At 45.6% G+C, this 6,076-nt stretch overlaps 1 protein-coding gene across 2 annotated transcripts in view; it reads right to left on the reverse strand.

The window, feature by feature from the left end:
- LOC143974134 (antiviral innate immune response receptor RIG-I-like) overlaps nt 1-5,579 on the reverse strand; it is a 114,340-nt gene extending 108,761 nt beyond the window's left edge. Inside the window, exon 1 of one of the 2 annotated variants that reach the window (XM_077475248.1) lies at nt 5,432-5,579. The gene's annotated coding sequence lies outside the window, so the exon portion shown is untranslated. The remainder of the gene's footprint in view (nt 1-5,431) is intronic. The other variant, XM_077475249.1, reaches the window with a different exon arrangement.
- Nucleotides 5,580-6,076: the final 497 nt, after the last annotated feature.

A 6,076-nucleotide genomic window follows, 5' to 3' on the forward strand; every position in this document is an offset into this window, starting at 1 on the left:
TTGACCCACATGGAATCATCTTTTTGTTCTGTACATGCATCCACTAGCTTATTCACTGTTTCAGTGCATTCCTCCATTTTGTTTTCAACGTATTGCAGTCTACCATCCATATGTTTCATATCAAGAGAGAATTTATGAATCATGGAGGATAGATTAGATACAATAGATGATTGTAATGACACAAGCATTTCTTTCATTGTGGTATCTAGTACTGGCTGACCTGATGTTGGGAAAGCAGCTATAGATGTCTGTAATGAGGACATAGCATTATCACTATGCAGAGCTGTGTTCACAGTATCAGCTGCCTGACAAGATGAATCCAGCTTCATCCGCGATTTTGCGGGTCCCTGAGATGTTGGGGATAGATGAGAGGAGCCATTAGAATATGAGGATGATAATTCCTCATCCATTTCAGGTGGATGGCTATCAGAAAGGTTTGTGTGAGTTTTATTTTTCCTCACAGCTCCAGCGGCGCCATCTTGGATTTTAGTCAGCTCACTGCTCTGTTTAAATGTAAATGATGACAGCTTTTTTGGTCCCCTTTCTTGTCCTCTTTTGCGAGACATTATTGCCCCTACTGTCCCCTACTGCAGAGTATTTAGGTATGTTTTTAGAGGAGAATACCTGCCTGTTTTTTGCTGTTAAACGGCCGGCTTTGGAGAGCTCTAGGCTTAAGCAGCCATCTTCTTCAGTGCGCAAGCCACGCCCCGTCCATATCTCACCTTTTGATCTGGTGCTCCCTGCCTCCAGTCTTCATTCTCGGCTCCCCACTCTCCATGCGTGGCTCTCCAGTCTCAGCTCCTGAATTTAGAACTCCCGCTCTCTGCCTTTAGCCTGACTCCGCCCTCTGAGCCAAAACTAGAGAGCGCATCGGGTATCAATGTGCGCTGACTGTTCTCACTGTTGGCACGCATTGGGAACACTAAAAACAACATTGGTCGGATATACATCCGCCACAATGTTGAATCACAGCGGAAGATAGAAAGGAGATAGAAGCGTGTTGGGGGGAGGTTGCTATAAATAGATTAGCACACTGACAAACTGTACATGTACTCTGCATGTGTGGTGGTGGTGGTGGTGGGGGGCTGTGCCTTTCCTCCAATCAGCTGTCTCACAGACTTTCACAGTGTCTAGCAATGATCTCCTCCTACAGGGGAGTGAGGAAGTGAAAATTCTAACAGGACGTGCACTTTCTAAACAGTATATCAAGATGAAAACAGCAGATATACATGTAAAACTTATGTAGGGAGATTTGTTTCATCCCTGTGTATCATCTTATTACACACGATCAAATTGTCCGACGGACTTCCTTCGCTAGTCCCGTCTACCTGGAGCCACGTTGAAAATGAACGGACTTTCCTCCATGTGTCGGCAAGTCCGTTCATTTCAAAAGTCTGGCCAGTGTGTGGGCAAGTCCGCTCGTTTTGAAGTCTGGCGGACCTCCACTTCAAAGTTCGGAGGTTTGTCCGCCAGACTAAGTCCACCGGATAGTGTACGCGGCATTACAGTAAAATCTGTGAAAATGTGGAATAGGCTCCCTGAATAACTGGTTCTGACCAGCTCAGTAGATTGTTTCAAAAAAGATGGATGTATTCCTAATACAAAATATAACTGGATACTAACATTTATAGGTAATAACTCCAGGGGTAACTGATCCAGGGAATATCTGATTGTCTTCTGGGGGATCAGGAAGGATTTTATTTCCCCTGTATTATTGTTTTTTTGGCCACCTCTGGATTTATTGTGGGTATATGATTGTGTATATGGGGGTTTTCTATTTGTTTTGTTTTTTCTATTGGCAGAACTAGCTGAACTTGTTTCTTTTTTTCAACCTGACTATGTAACTATCTAATTATGCATTTAAAAGGCTATTAGTGAACTACACCCAGGCGCATAATTATTCCTGTTCACACAGTCACCCTATGCTCTGCACTAAGGTTGGGCTCATGTGTGTTCCCAATTCCACATGCCCGCATCCACCAAGAAGCGAGCACTGAGCAGCGCTAATCACAGGCAGTGAGACGTTTCCCAATCCGAAGCTGCACAGATCGGGAAATGTCTCACTGTCTGTGATTAGCACTGCTCAGTGTCAGCTTCCTGGTGGGCTCTGCACGTGGAGTTGCGGACACGCCTGAGCCCATCCTTACTCTACACCAGGGGTGTCCAAACTTTTTTCAAAGAGGGCCAGATTTGATGAAGTGAACATGTGCGAGGGCCAACCATTTTGCCTGACATTCTTTGAACCATTTGTTCGAGCACTAATACACTGCCCAACAAGTATTCTCTTGCCTTTGTGGCTGTGTGTGGAAAATAGATGAGCTTGGGCGTATTATTTGGATATACCGTATTTCAGAAAAAAATTATAATTTGAAATAAAGAACTGTGAAGCAAAATAATGGTCAGTGCCCATCAATGCAGCCTAATCAGTGCACATCTGCAGACCCCCCATTGCCATGAATGTAGCCTCACCATTGCCAGGAATGCAGAACCCACCATTGCCAGGAACGCAGCACCACAGCCAGGAATGCCTCCACCATTGCCAGGAATGCTCGCACCATTGCTATGAATGCCCCCACCATTTCCAGGAATGCACCACCATGGCCAGGAATGCACCACCATGGCCAGGAATGAACCATCATTGCCAGGAATGCCCCCACCTTTGCCAGGAATGCACCACCATAGCCAGGAATGATCTCACCATTGCCAGGAATGCCCTACAAGTCCCAAGAACGCAGCACCATTGACAGGAATGCACTGACGAGCTCCAAAGATTACCTAAAGGAGAATCTCCTGTTTACACGACGGCCTCTTTAATAGAAAGTCTTGCCTCCTTTGATGGACAGAACAGTCATCCAATGGCAGTGCCGGGGGCAGGACTGCCTACTACAGAGGCCGCCTGTAAACAGGAAATTCTAATGTGTGTGTACGGCGCTCGGTCCCACCTCTTCCCTGTCCCTTCCAAGGCATATACATCTTTTGTGGCCCCGGTGCTCAGAGATCGTTGGGGCCACAAAAGATATATATGTCCAAATAACCAGGCGGGCCGTTCAAAACTGGAACGTGGGCCGCGATTGGCCCGCAGGCCAGACTTTGGACATGCCTGCTCTACACCCTATGCTCAAAAAAAAGAGTATTTAGTCCCAAAGACATTAATTGGAGTGCATGCTAACAAACATTATGCACACTTTTGTATGCTATGTGCATTTCTATGAAGTCAAATAACAATGAAAAGGTATGACGCTAATACCTTTTCATTGTTATTTGACTTCACATATATGAAGTGGTATTTTCTGCTTGTAAAAGGAGCAGCTGCACTCACATTTTTATATATAATTATTTTTTTAGCATCAGAAATTTTTATTCATGTGCATTTCTATGCCCCTCAATCTATGGAACTGTTGTACTCCTCTTGCCCTAGAAACAAACTCCATGAAGTGGAATGTCTCTCAAGAAGTGAAATATTATTGGTTTGCCCCATCTCTCCAGCCTGTAACTGAGTTACATTTGATTTGGGGGGGGGGGGGGGGGGGGTGCTGATAAGGGAATACTTAATGGTACCCTAAGGGCTAGTTTACACTTGCTTCAAAACAAGGCTTTGGACAGGCTTTTTTACTAAATAAAATGGTTAGCTTACAGTCCTGTTTACACCTTGTGCTTCGATGAGCTTTTGGTGGGGCTTCAAGCGAGCTTTGCCATAGACTTCCATGGAGGCTTTGATTTTTGGTATGATTTTTGAAGGTGTAAACAGGACTGTAAGCTAACCATTCTATTAAGTGACAGGAGCTTTGACTGGCATTCAGATAGCGTTAACCATTTCCCGCCCAATCTATAGCAGAATGACGGTCGGGCGGTGGTTCAGTTATCCTGACTGGGCATCATATGACATCCAGCAGGATAACAGCTGCCGCCCGTCCATGGGGGCATGCATCGCAGCGATCGGTGGTGAGGTGTGCCAGTCTGACTCACCGCTACACCGATCTCAGTAAAGAGTCTCTGATGGAGGCTTTTTACCATGTGATCAGCCGTGTCCAATCACGGCTGATCACATTGTAAACAGGAAGAACCGCTGATCGGCTTTTCCTCACTCGCGTCTGATAGAAGCGAGTAGAAGAGAGCCGATTGGCTGCTCTCCTGACAGGGGGGGGGGGGGTCTGTGCTGATTGTTTATCAGTGCAGCCCCCCCTCGGATGCCCCGCCCAGGACCATCAGGATGCCGCCAGGACCACCAGGGAGTGCCACCACACTGGACCGCCAGGTATGCCACACTAGACCACCAAGGAAATGCCAATCGGTGCCCAGGCAGCTGCCACTCAGTGCCCATCCCCAATGCCTGCCAGTGCCATCAGTGATGCCTATCAGTGCCATCAGTGTCACGTATCAGTGCCACCCATAAGTACCCATCAGTGCAGCCTATCATTGCCCATCAGTGTCACCTATCAGTGCCCACCAGTGCCACCCATGAGTGCACATCAGTGCGTCTATCAATGCCACCCATCAGTGCCCATCGTCAGTGTCACCTTATCAGTGCCCATCAGTGAAGGAGAAAACGTACTTATTTACAACATTTTATAACAGAAACAAAAGGAAAAAAATATATATAATTTTAGGTCACCGCAGAGGTGATCAAATAACACCAAAAGAAAGCCCTATTTGTGGGAACACAATGATAAAAATTCTGTTTGGGTACAGTGTTACATGACCGCGCAATTGTCAATTAAACAGCGACAGCGCTGAAAATTGGCTTGGGCAGGAAGGGGGTTAAGTGCCTGGTATTGAAGTGGTTAACAAAGCCTTTCCGCAGCCTTGTTTTGAAGTGTAAACTAGCCATTAATGTGTGTTGAAGCCAAAGCAAGTGTGCTGTAATGCACTGGAAACTGCAGCATGTTTCCCCTTACTGGAAACCACCTAACACTAAAAGGTTTCCCTTTGGCTGAGATTTTGAAAAAGACGCAGGGACCTGCGCAAATGGGGCCGCAGGTAGGGCTGGCCCACACCAGGAATCGCACAGGGACGTGCTTTGCGTTCCCGTGCGTTTCACATGCCGTGCAATTTGAGTCCACGCATGTTTCGCACTGGGCCACTTTAAAAGTAGTTCTATTCATGACAAAATGCAGGCACCAGATGTCATGGTACTTCTGTACATTCTGGTGTGACTTAGCCTTATCAGTACAACAAAAATTGTTACTATTGTTGCCGTTAGATATTAATACAAGGGGTGCTGGATTGTTGCCCATTATTATAAATACAGCAAATACTAGACTGTTGCCCATAATTACAAATATCAGGAAAGTATCACAATATTTGGCATGCAACGAATTGCCCAGATAGTTCTAGTACAGACATTATGGAGTAATGTTATTACAAGGTAATGTCTTCCTGTTACATTGTCTGATCTACAGCTATGCAGCTTCCATGTGAGGATGTGACTTACCTGAAGATGACCCAGTAGAATGTGACAGAGTTCCCTATGAGTGTACAGAGCTGTGTCTCTGTGACCAGCTATCCCCAGTCTGGAACATAATCAGGAAGCAGCAGCTTTTCCTAGCATGAGAAACGAAACTATTCCTGCCAGCTGATCTCGTGCGCATGCTCAGTGTCACACTCCTCACAGCCCCATCCTCCTCATAACCTGAGGAATCGAGAACAGCATTTTGTTATGGAAAGGAAACTGAAACTGGCATGCTGCTACCCTGTAGGGGAATTCCACACAAGGCATTTTAATTCAGTGATAATCCATTTTATTACAGCCTACTGATACACCTCAAGAAATAAAGATTTTCATGTTCTAGTAGTATATCAAAAACATCACCACCTTCTAGGCAGTCCAAGGGCTCATTCACATGGGCAGAAAAATACTGCGTTTAGATGCGTATTTTCTGCAAGAAAGGTTCTGGCTGGCAGAGCTAGAGCTCATTCACATGGGCAGGAAGAAAAGTATTTCTGTGTAAGAGAAGGATCCTGTGAAAAAGTCTTGCCTAAAGTAGTAGTGTTTATGCACTTGTATACGCTTTTCTATGCGTTTAGTTGCATGCATGAGGAAAATCTACAGCTGTGTCCTATTTTTATTGTGTGTGTG

This window comes from Lithobates pipiens, unplaced genomic scaffold (assembly GCF_037356315.1).
Source record: "Lithobates pipiens isolate NorthernLeopardFrog02 unplaced genomic scaffold, aLitPip1_a1.2 Scaffold_13, whole genome shotgun sequence".
Taxonomy (NCBI): domain Eukaryota; kingdom Metazoa; phylum Chordata; class Amphibia; order Anura; family Ranidae; genus Lithobates; species Lithobates pipiens.